The sequence below is a fragment of the Lampetra fluviatilis genome, unplaced genomic scaffold, assembly GCF_964198595.1.
Source record: "Lampetra fluviatilis unplaced genomic scaffold, kcLamFluv1.1 SCAFFOLD_440, whole genome shotgun sequence".
NCBI classification, from domain to species: Eukaryota; Metazoa; Chordata; class Hyperoartia; order Petromyzontiformes; family Petromyzontidae; genus Lampetra; species Lampetra fluviatilis.
In genome coordinates, this window is record NW_027620682.1 from 10,927 (window position 1) to 25,000 (window position 14,074).

Genomic DNA, 14,074 nt, shown 5'->3' on the forward strand with positions numbered 1-14,074 from the left:
GGTGATGGTGAGACTCACTGTGAGACTCACTGGGTGATGGTGAGACTCACTGGGTGATGGTGAGGCTCACTGGGTGATGGTGAGGCTCACTGTGAGACTCACTGTGTGATGGTGAGACTCACTGTGAGGCTCACTGGGTGATGGTGAGGCTCACTGGGTGATGGTGAGACTCACTGGGTGATGGTGAGACTCACTGTGAGACTCACTGGGTGATGGTGAGACTCACTGTGAGACTCACTGGGTGATGGTGAGACTCACTGTGAGGCTCACTGGGTGATGGTGAGGCTCACTGGGTGATGGTGAGACTCACTGGGTGATGGTGAGACTCACTGTGAGACTCACTGGGTGATGGTGAGGCTCACTGGGTGATGGTGAGGCTCACTGGGTGATGGTGATACTCACTGTGAAACTCACTGGGTGATGGTGAGGCTCACTGGGTGATGGTGAGGCTCACTGGGTGATGGTGAGACTCACTGTGAGACTCACTGTGTGATGGTGAGACTCACTGTGAGGCTCACTGGGTGATGGTGAGGCTCACTGGGTGATGGTGAGACTCACTGGGTGATGGTGAGACTCACTGTGAGACTCACTGGGTGATGGTGAGACTCACTGTGAGACTCACTGGGTGATGGTGAGACTCACTGGGTGATGGTGAGACTCACTGTGAGACTCACTGAGTGATGGTGAGACTCACTGGGTGATGGTGAGACTCACTGTGAGACTCACTGGGTGATGGTGAGACTCACTGGGTGATGGTGAGACTCACTGTGAGACTCACTGAGTGATGGTGAGACTCACTGGGTGATGGTGAGACTCACTGTGAGGCTCACTGGGTGATGGTGAGGCTCACTGGGTGATGGTGAGGCTCACTGGGTGATGGTGAGACTCACTGTGAGACTCACTGTGTGATGGTGAGACTCACTGTGAGGCTCACTGGGTGATGGTGAGGCTCACTGGGTGATGGTGAGACTCACTGGGTGATGGTGAGACTCACTGTGAGACTCACTGGGTGATGGTGAGACTCACTCTGAGACTCACTGGGTGATGGTGAGACTCACTGGGTGATGGTGAGACTCACTGTGAGACTCACTGAGTGATGGTGAGACTCACTGGGTGATGGTGAGACTCACTGTGAGACTCACTGGGTGATGGTGAGACTCACTGGGTGATGGTGAGACTCACTGTGAGACTCACTGAGTGATGGTGAGACTCACTGGGTGATGGTGAGGCTCACTGTGAGACTCACTGGGTGATGGTGAGACTCACTGGGTGATGGTGAGACTCACTGGGTGATGGTGAGACTCACTGTGATACTCACTGGGTGATGGTGAGGCTCACTGGGTGATGGTGAGACTCACTGTGAGACTCACTGGGTGATGGTGAGACTCACTGGGTGATGGTGAGACTCACTGTGAGACTCACTGGGTGATGGTGAGACTCACTGGGTGATGGTGAGGCTCACTGGGTGATGGTGAGACTCACTGTGAGACTCACTGAGTGATGGTGAGACTCACTGGGTGATGGTGAGACTCACTGGGTGATGGTGAGGCTCACTGTGAGACTCACTGGGTGATGGTGAGACTCACTGTGAGACTCACTGGGTGATGGTGAGACTCACTGGGTGATGGTGAGACTCACTGTGAGACTCACTGGGTGATGGTGAGACTCACTGGGTGCTGGTGAGGCTCACTGGGTGATGGTGAGACTCACTGTGAGACTCACTGAGTGATGGTGAGACTCACTGGGTGATGGTGAGACTCACTGGGTGATGGTGAGGCTCACTGTGAGACTCACTGGGTGATGGTGAGACTCACTGTGAGACTCACTGGGTGATGGTGAGACTCACTGGGTGATGGTGAGACTCACTGTGAGACTCACTGGGTGATGGTGAGGCTCACTGGGTGATGGTGAGGCTCACTGGGTGATGGTGAGACTCACTGTGAGACTCACTGGGTGATGGTGAGACTCACTGGGTGATGGTGAGACTCACTGTGAGACTCACTGGGTGATGGTGAGACTCACTGGGTGATGGTGAGACTCACTGGGTGATGGTGAGACTCACTGGGTGATGGTGAGGCTCACTGTGAGACTCACTGGGTGATGGTGAGACTCACTGGGTGATGGTGAGACTCACTGTGAGACTCACTGGGTGATGGTGAGACTCACTGTGAGACTCACTGGGTGATGGTGAGACTCACTGGGTGATGGTGAGACTCACTGTGAGACTCACTGAGTGATGGTGAGACTCACTGGGTGATGGTGAGACTCACTGTGAGACTCACTGGGTGATGGTGAGACTCACTGGGTGATGGTGAGGCTCACTGGGTGATGGTGAGGCTCACTGTGAGACTCACTGGGTGATGGTGAGACTCACTGGGTGATGGTGAGACTCACTGGGTGATGGTGAGACTCACTGTGAGACTCACTGGGTGATGGTGAGACTCACTGGGTGATGGTGAGGCTCACTGGGTGATGGTGAGACTCACTGTGAGACTCACTGGGTGATGGTGAGACTCACTGGGTGATGGTGAGGCTCACTGGGTGATGGTGAGACTCACTGTGAGACTCACTGAGTGATGGTGAGACTCACTGGGTGATGGTGAGACTCACTGTGAGACTCACTGAGTGATGGTGAGGCTCACTGTGAGACTCACTGTGAGACTCACTGTGAGACTCACTCTGAGACTCACTGAGTGATGGTGAGACTCACTGTGAGACTCACTGTGAGACTCACAGTGAAACTCACAGTGAGACTCACCATCACACAGTGAGTCTCACAGTGAGTCTCACAGTGAGTCTCACAGTGAGTCTCACAGTGAGTCTCACCATCACTCAGTGAGTCTCACAGTGAGTCTCATTGTGAGTCTCACTGTGAGTCTCAGAGTGAGTCTCACAGTGAGTCTCACTGTGAGTCTCAGAGTGAGTCTCACTGTGAGTCTCACTGAGTGAGTCTCACTGTGAGTCTCACCACTCACCACTCACCACCACTCACCACCACTCACCACGTGAGCTGTAGCTGCCCACGTGATCTCACAGTGAGACTCACTCAGTGAGTCTCACTGTGAGTCTCACAGTGAGACTCACTCAGTGAGTCTCACTGAGTGAGTCTCACAGAGTGAGTCTCACTCTGTGAGGCTCACTGAGTGAGTCTCACTGTGAGACTCACCACTCACCACCACTCACCACCACTCACCACGTGTGCTGTAGCTGCCCACGTGATCTCACAGTGAGACTCACTGTGAGTCTCACAGTGAGGCTCACTGAGTGATGGTGAGACTCACTCTGAGACTCACAGTGAGACTCAGAGTGAGACTCACTGTGAGACTCACAGTGAGACTCATAGTGAGACTCACTGTGAGACTCACAGTGAGACTCAGAGTGAGACTCACTGCGTGATGGTGAGACTCACTGTGAGACTCACTGGGTGATGGTGAGACTCAATGTGAGACTCACCACTCACCACCACTCACCACGTGTGCTGTAGCTGCCCACGTGATCTCACAGTGAGACTCACCACTCACCACCACTCACCACTCACCACCACTCACCACTCACCACCACTCACCACTCACCACCACTCACCACTCACCACTCACCACCACTCACCACTCACCACCACTCACCACTCACCACTCACCAACACTCACCACTCACCACCACTCACCACGTGTGCTGTAGCTGCCCACGTGATCTCACTGTGAGACTCACCACTCACCACTCACCACCACTCACCACTCACCACCACTCACCACTCACCACCACTCACCACTCACCACCACTCACCACCACTCACCACCACTCACCACTCACCACCACTCACCACGTGTGCTGTAGCTGCCCACGTGATCTCACTGTGAGAGTCACTGTGAGTCTCACTGTGAGTCTCACTCTGAGACTCACAGTGAGACTCACAGTGAGACTCACAGTGAGACTCACTCTGAGACTCACTCTGAGACTCACAGTGAGTCTCACTGTGAGTCTCACTCTGAGACTCACAGTGAGACTCACAGTGAGACTCACAGTGAGACTCACAGTGAGACTCACCACTCACCACCACTCACCACCACTCACCACCACTCACCACGTGTGCTGTAGCTGCCCACGTGATCTCACTCTGAGACTCACCACTCACCACTCACCACCACTCACCACCACTCACCACCACTCACCACCACTCACCACGTGTGCTGTAGCTGCCCACGTGATCTCACTGTGAGACTCACTGGGTGATGGTGAGACTCACTGTGAGACTCACTGGGTGATGGTGAGACTCACTGGGTGATGGTGAGACTCACTGTGAGACTCACTGAGTGATGGTGAGACTCACTGGGTGATGGTGAGACTCACTGTGAGACTCACTGGGTGATGGTGAGACTCACTGGGTGATGGTGAGGCTCACTGGGTGATGGTGAGGCTCACTGTGAGACTCACTGGGTGATGGTGAGACTCACTGGGTGATGGTGAGACTCACTGGGTGATGGTGAGACTCACTGTGAGACTCACTGGGTGATGGTGAGACTCACTGGGTGATGGTGAGGCTCACTGGGTGATGGTGAGACTCACTGTGAGACTCACTGGGTGATGGTGAGACTCACTGGGTGATGGTGAGGCTCACTGGGTGATGGTGAGACTCACTGTGAGACTCACTGAGTGATGGTGAGACTCACTGGGTGATGGTGAGACTCACTGTGAGACTCACTGAGTGATGGTGAGGCTCACTGTGAGACTCACTGTGAGACTCACTGTGAGACTCACTCTGAGACTCACTGAGTGATGGTGAGACTCACTGTGAGACTCACTGTGAGACTCACAGTGAAACTCACAGTGAGACTCACCATCACACAGTGAGTCTCACAGTGAGTCTCACAGTGAGTCTCACAGTGAGTCTCACAGTGAGTCTCACCATCACTCAGTGAGTCTCACAGTGAGTCTCATTGTGAGTCTCACTGTGAGTCTCAGAGTGAGTCTCACAGTGAGTCTCACTGTGAGTCTCAGAGTGAGTCTCACTGTGAGTCTCACTGAGTGAGTCTCACTGTGAGTCTCACCACTCACCACTCACCACCACTCACCACTCACCACCACTCACCACGTGAGCTGTAGCTGCCCACGTGATCTCACAGTGAGACTCACTCAGTGAGTCTCACTGTGAGTCTCACAGTGAGACTCACTCAGTGAGTCTCACTGAGTGAGTCTCACAGAGTGAGTCTCACTCTGTGAGGCTCACTGAGTGAGTCTCACTGTGAGACTCACCACTCACCACCACTCACCACCACTCACCACGTGTGCTGTAGCTGCCCACGTGATCTCACAGTGAGACTCACTGTGAGTCTCACAGTGAGGCTCACTGAGTGATGGTGAGACTCACTCTGAGACTCACAGTGAGACTCAGAGTGAGACTCACTGTGAGACTCACAGTGAGACTCATAGTGAGACTCACTGTGAGACTCACAGTGAGACTCAGAGTGAGACTCACTGCGTGATGGTGAGACTCACTGTGAGACTCACTGGGTGATGGTGAGACTCAATGTGAGACTCACCACTCACCACCACTCACCACGTGTGCTGTAGCTGCCCACGTGATCTCACAGTGAGACTCACCACTCACCACCACTCACCACTCACCACCACTCACCACTCACCACCACTCACCACTCACCACCACTCACCACTCACCACTCACCACCACTCACCACTCACCACCACTCACCACTCACCACTCACCAACACTCACCACTCACCACCACTCACCACCACTCACCACCACTCACCACGTGTGCTGTAGCTGCCCACGTGATCTCACTGTGAGACTCACCACTCACCACCACTCACCACTCACCACCACTCACCACTCACCACCACTCACCACTCACCACCACTCACCACCACTCACCACCACTCACCACTCACCACCACTCACCACGTGTGCTGTAGCTGCCCACGTGATCTCACTGTGAGAGTCACTGTGAGTCTCACTGTGAGTCTCACTCTGAGACTCACAGTGAGACTCACAGTGAGACTCACAGTGAGACTCACTCTGAGACTCACTCTGAGACTCACAGTGAGTCTCACTGTGAGTCTCACTCTGAGACTCACAGTGAGACTCACAGTGAGACTCACAGTGAGACTCACAGTGAGACTCACCACTCACCACCACTCACCACCACTCACCACCACTCACCACGTGTGCTGTAGCTGCCCACGTGATCTCACTCTGAGACTCACCACTCACCACTCACCACCACTCACCACCACTCACCACCACTCACCACCACTCACCACGTGTGCTGTAGCTGCCCACGTGATCTCACAGTGAGACTCACCACCACTCACCACTCACCACCACTCACCACTCACCACCACTCACCACTCACCACTCACCACCACTCACCACCACTCACCACTCACCACTCACCACCACTCACCACTCACCACTCACCACCACTCACCACCACTCACCACTCACCACCACTCACCACTCACCACCACTCACCACCACTCACCACTCACCACTCACCACCACTCACCACCACTCACCACTCACCACCACTCACCACCACTCACCACCACTCACCACTCACCACCACTCACCACTCACCACTCACCACCACTCACCACCACTCACCACTCACCACCACTCACCACTCACCACCACTCACCACCACTCACCACCACTTACCACTCACCACCACTCACCACTCACCACCACTCACCACTCACTCACCACTCACCACCACTCACCACTCACCACCACTCACCACCACTCACCACTCACTCACCACCACTCACCACTCACCACTCACCACCACTCACCACCACTCACCACTCACCACCACTCACCACCACTCACCACTCACCACCACTCACCACCACTCACCACTCACCACCACTTACCACCACTCACCACTCACCACCACTCACCACCACTCACCACCACTCACCACTCACCACCACTCACCACCACTCACCACCACTCACCACTCACCACCACTCACCACTCACCACCACTCACCACCACTCACCACTCACCACTCACCACCACTCACCACCACTCACCACCACTCACCACCACTCACCACTCACCACCACTTACCACTCACCACCACTCACCACTCACCACCACTCACTCACCACTCACCACCACTCACCACTCACCACCACTCACCACCACTCACCACTCACTCACCACTCACCACCACTCACCACGTGTGCTGTAGCTGCCCACGTGATCTCACAGTGAGACTCACAGTGAGTCTCACTCTGAGACTCACAGTGAGACTCACAGTGAGACTCACTGTGAGACTCACCACTCACCACTCACCACCACTCACCACTCACCACCACTCACCACTTGTGCTGTAGCTGCCCACGTGATCTCACAGTGAGACTCACAGTGAGTCTCACTGTGAGTCTCACTGTGAGACTCACAGTGAGACTCACTGTGAGACTCACCACTCACCACTCACCACTCACTCACCACTCACCACCACTCACCACGTGTGCTGTAGCTGCCCACGTGATCTCACAGTGAGACTCACAGTGAGTCTCACTCTGAGACTCACCACTCACCACTCACCACCACTCACAACTCACCACCACTCACCATGTGTGCTGTAGCTGCCCACGTGATCTCACAGTGAGACTCACTGTGAGACTCACTGTGAGCCTCACCACTCACCACCACTCACCACTCACCACCACTCACCGCGTGTGCTGTAGCTGCCCACGTGATCTCACAGTGAGACTCACTGTGAGACTCACTGTGAGACTCACTGTGAGCCTCACCACTCACCACCACTCACCACTCACCACCACTCACCACGTGTGCTGTAGCTGCCCACGTGATCCGCTTGCAGGCGACGATGAACTCCGCGGAGCAGAGAGCAGCGGACTACCTGGAGCAGAGCAAAGCCTGGGCCTGTGAGGTGACCCCACTAATCCCATACAGAATCCCCTACTAATCCCATATAGAATCCTCACTCATCCCATACAGATTCCTCACTCATCCCATACAGAATCCCCTACTAATCCCATATAGAATCCTCACTCATCCCATACAGAATCCTCACTCATCCCATACAGAATCCCCTACTAATCCCATACAGAACCCCCTACTAATCCCATACAGAACCCCTACTAATCCCATACAGAATCCCCTACTAATCCCATACAGAATCCCATACTAATCCCGTATAGAATCCTCACTCATCCCATACAGATTCCTCACTAATCCCATACAGAATCCCCTACTAATCCCATATAGAATCCTCACTCATCCCATACAGATTCCTCACTCATCCCATACAGAATCCCCTACTAATCCCATACAGAACCCCCTACTAATCCCATACAGAACCCCTACTAATCCCATACAGAATCCCCTACTAATCCCATACAGAATCCCATACTAATCCCGTATAGAATCCTCACTCATCCCATACAGATTCCTCACTAATCCCATACAGAATCCCCTACTAATCCCATATAGAATCCTCACTCATCCCATACAGATTCCTCACTCATCCCATACAGAATCCCCTACTAATCCCATACAGAACCCCCTACTAATCCCATACAGAACCCCTACTAATCCCATACAGAATCCCCTACTAATCCCATACAGAATCCCATACTAATCCCATATAGAATCCTCACTCATCCCATACAGATTCCTCACTCATCCCATACAAAATCCCCTACTAATCCCATATAGAATCCTCACTCATCCCATACAGAATCCTCACTCATCCCATACAGAATCCCCTACTAATCCCATACAGAACCCCCTACTAATCCCATACAGAATCCTCACTCATCCCATACAGAATCCCCTACTAATCCCATACAGAACCCCCTACTAATCCCATACAGAACCCCTACTAATCCCATACAGAATCCCCTACTAATCCCATACAGAATCCCATACTAATCCCATATAGAATCCTCACTCATCCCATACAGATTCCTCACTCATCCCATACAGAATCCCCTACTAATCCCATATAGAATCCTCACTCATCCCATACAGAATCCTCACTCATCCCATACAGAATCCCCTACTAATCCCATACAGAACCCCCTACTAATCCCATACAGAACCCCTACTAATCCCATACAGAATCCCCTACTAATCCCATACAGAATCCCATACTAATCCCGTATAGAATCCTCACTCATCCCATACAGATTCCTCACTAATCCCATACAGAATCCCCTACTAATCCCATATAGAATCCTCACTCATCCCATACAGAATCCTCACTCATCCCATACAGAATCCCCTACTAATCCCATACAGAACCCCCTACTAATCCCATACAGAACCCCTACTAATCCCATACAGAATCCCCTACTAATCCCATACAGAATCCCATACTAATCCCGTATAGAATCCTCACTCATCCCATACAGATTCCTCACTCATCCCATACAGAATCCCCTACTAATCCCATATAGAATCCTCACTCATCCCATACAGAATCCTCACTCATCCCATACAGAATCCCCTACTAATCCCATACAGAACCCCCTACTAATCCCATACAGAACCCCTACTAATCCCATACAGAATCCCCTACTAATCCCATACAGAATCCCATACTAATCCCGTATAGAATCCTCACTCATCCCATACAGATTCCTCACTCATCCCATACAGATTCCCCTACTAATCCCATACAGAATCCCATACTAATCCCGTATAGAATCCTCACTCATCCCATACAGATTCCTCACTCATCCCATACAGATTCCCCTACTAATCCCATACAGAATCCCATACTAATCCCATACAGAACCCCCACTAATCCCATACAGAACCCCCACTAATCCCATATAAAATCCTCACTCATCCCATACAGAACCCCTACTAATCCCATACAGAACCCCCATTAATCCCATACAAATCCCCTACTAATCCCATACAGAACCCCTACTAATCCCATACAGAATCCCCTACTAATCCCATACAGAACCCCCTACTAATCCCATACAGAACCCCTACTAATCCCATACAGAATCCCCTACTAATCCCATACAGAACCCCCACTAATCCCATAGAGACTCCCCTACTAATCCCATACAGAACCCCTCACTAACCCCATATAGAACCCCCACTAATCCCATACAGAATCCCCTACTAATCCCATATAGAATTCCATACTAATCCCATATAGAATCCTCAATCATCCCATACAGATTCCTCACTCATCCCATACAGATTCCCCTACTAATCCCATACAGAACCCCTACTAATCCCATACAGAAACCCGACTCATCCCATATAGAAACCCCAACTCATCCCATACAGACTCCCCTACTAACCCCATATAGAATCCCCCACTAATCCCATACAGAATCCCCGACTAATCCCATACAGAACCCCTACTAATCCCATACAGAAACCCGACTCATCCCATATAGAAACCCCAACTCATCCCATACAGACTCCCCTACTAACCCCATATAGAATCCCCCACTAATCCCATACACAACCCCTACTAATCCCATACAGAATCCCCTACTAATCCCATACAGAACCCCCTACAAATCCCATAGAGACTCCCCTACGAATCCCATATAGAACCCCTACTAATCCCATATAGAATCCCCTACTAATCCCATACAGAACCCCTACTAATCCCATAGAGACTCCCCTACGAATCCCATATAGAACCCCTACTAATCCCATATAGAATCCCCTACTAATCCCATACAGAACCCCTACTAATCCCATAGAGACTCCCCTACGAATCCCATATAGAACCCCTACTAATCCCACACAGAACCCCCACTAATCCCATACAGAATCCCCACTAATCCCATACAGAACCCCACTAATCCCATACAGAACCCTCACTAATCTCATACAGAACCCCCACTAATCCCAAACAGAACCCCTACTAATCCCATACAGAATCCCCACTAATCCCATACAGAACCCCCACTAATCCCAAACAGAACCCCTACTTATCCCATACAGAATCCCCACTAATCCCAAACAGAACCCCCACTAATCCCATACAGAACCCCTACTAATCCCATACAGAATCCCCACTAATCCCACACAGAACCCCCACTAATCCCATACAGAACCCCCACTAATCCCATACAGAACCCCTACTAATCCCACACAGAACCCCCACTAATCCCACACAGAACCCCTACTAATCCCATACAGAACCCCCACTAATCCCATACAGAACCCCCACTAATCCCATACAGAACCCCCACTAATCCCATACAGAACCCCCACTAATCCCACACAGAACCCCCACTAATCCCACACAGAACCCCCACTAATCCCATACAGAACCCCCACTATTCCCATACAGAACCCCCACTAATCCCATACAGAACCCCTACTAATCCCATATAGAACACCCACTAATCCCATACAGAACCCCCACTAATCCCATACAGAACCCCCACTAATCCCACACAGAACCCCCACTAATCCCATACAGAACCCCACTAATCCCACACAAAACCCCCACTAATCCCATACAGAACCCCACTAATCCCATACAGAACCCCACTAATCCCACACAGAACCCCCACTAATCCCACACAGAACCCCCACTAATCCCATACAGAACCCCACTAATCCCACACAGAACCCCCACTAATCCCACACAGAACCCCCACTAATCCCAAACAGAACCCCCACTAATCCCACACAGAACCCCTACTAATCCCATACAGAACCCCCACTAATCCCATACAGAACCCCCACTAATCCCACACAGAACCCCCACTAATCCCATACAGAACCCCCACTAATCCCATACAGAACCCCCACTAATCCCATACAGAACCCCCACTAATCCCACACAGAACCCCCACTAATCCCATACAGAACCCCCACTAATCCCATACAGAACCCCCACTAATCCCATACAGAACCCCCACTAATCCCATACAGAACCCCCACTAATCCCACACAGAACCCCCACTAATCCCACACAGAACCCCCACTAATCCCACACAGAACCCCCACTAATCCCATACAGAACCCCCACTAATCCCACACAGAACCCCCACTAATCCCATACAGAACCCCCACTAATCCCATACAGAACCCCCACTAATCCCACACAGAACCCCCACTAATCCCACACAGAACCCCCACTAATCCCATACAGAACCCCCACTAATCCCATACAGAACCCCCACTAATCCCACACAGAACCCCCACTAATCCCATACAGAACCCCCACTAATCCCATTCAGAACCCCCACTAATCCCACACAGAACCCCCACTAATCCCACACAGAACCCCCACTAATCTCATACAGAACCCCCACTAATCCCATACAGAACCCCCACTAATCCCAAACAGAACCCCCACTAATCCCATACAGAACCCCCACTAATCCCACACAGAACCCCCACTAATCCCATACAGAACCCCCACTAATCCCATACAGAACCCCCACTAATCCCATACAGAACCCCCACTAATCCCATACAGAACCCCCATTAATCCCACACAGAACCCCCACTAATCCCATACAGAACCCCCACTAATCCCACACAGAACCCCCACTAATCCCACACAGAACCCCCACTAATCCCATACAGAACCCCCACTAATCCCATACAGAACCCCTACTAATCCCATACAGAACCCCCACTAATCCTACACAGAACCCCCACTAATCCCACACAGAACCCCCACTAATCCCATACAGAACCCCCACTAATCCCATACAGAACCCCCACTAATCCCATACAGAACCCCCACTAATCCCACACAGAACCCCCACTAATCCCATACAGAACCCCCACTAATCCCATACAGAACCCCCACTAATCCCACACAGAACCCCCACTAATCCCACACAGAACCCCCACTAATCCCATACAGAACCCCCACTAATCCCATACAGAACCCCCACTAATCCCACACAGAACCCCCAATAATCCCATACAGAACCCCCACTAATCCCTTACAGAACCCCCACTAATCCCATACAGAACCCCCACTAATACCATACAGAACCCCCACTAATCCCATACAGAACCCCCACTAATCCCATACAGAACCCCCACTAATCCCATACAGAACCCCCACTAATCCCATACAGAACCCCCACTAATCCCAAACAGAACCCCTACTAATCCCATACAGAACCCCCACTAATCCCATACAGAACCCCCACTAATCCCACACAGAACCCCTACTAATCCCACACAGAACCCCTACTAATCCCACACAGAACCCCCACTAATCCCACACAGAACCCCCACTAATCCTATACAGAACCCCCACTAATCCCATACAGAACCCCCACTAATCCCACACAGAACCCCTTATAATCCCACACAGAACCCCCACTAATCCCATACAGAGCCCCCACTAATCCCATACAGAACCCCCACTAATCCCATACAGAACCCCCACTAATCCCATACAGAACCCCCACTAATCCCACACAGAACCCCCACTAATCCCACACAGAACCCCCACTAATCCCATACAGAACCCCCACTAATCCCATACAGAACCCCCACTAATCCCACACAGAACCCCTACTAATCCCACACAGAACCCCCACTAATCCCATACAGAGCCCCCACTAATCCCATACAGAACCCCCACTAATCCCATACAGAACCCCCACTAATCCCACATAGAACCCCCACTAATCCCATACAGAACCCCCACTAATCCCACACAGAACCCCCACTAATCCCACACAGAACCCCCACTAATCCCATACAGAACCCCCACTAATCCCATACAGAACCCCCACTAATCCCATACAGAATCCCCTACTAATCCCATACAGAACCCCCACTAATCCCACACAGAACCCCTACTAATCCCATACAGAACCCCCACTAATCCCATACAGAACCCCCACTAATCCCATACAGAACCCCCACTAATCCCATACAGAATCCCCTACTAATCCCATACAGAACCCCCACTAATCCCACACAGAACCCCCACTAATCCCACAGAACCCCCACTAATCCCATAGAGAACCCCCACTAATCCCATACAGAATCCCCTACTAATCCCATACAGAACCCCCACTAATCCCACACAGAACCCCCACTAATCCCTTA

The 14,074-nt window shown here is 51.6% G+C and overlaps 1 long non-coding RNA gene across 1 annotated transcript in view; it reads left to right on the plus strand.

Annotated features, from left to right (window-relative positions):
• Positions 1 to 7,876: 7,876 nt before the first annotated feature.
• Positions 7,877 to 14,074, plus strand: part of LOC144954253 (uncharacterized) — a 12,727-nt gene continuing 6,529 nt past the window's right edge. Inside the window, exon 1 of the long non-coding RNA XR_013641114.1 lies at positions 7,877 to 7,922. This is a non-coding gene — a long non-coding RNA (uncharacterized LOC144954253). The remainder of the gene's footprint in view (positions 7,923 to 14,074) is intronic.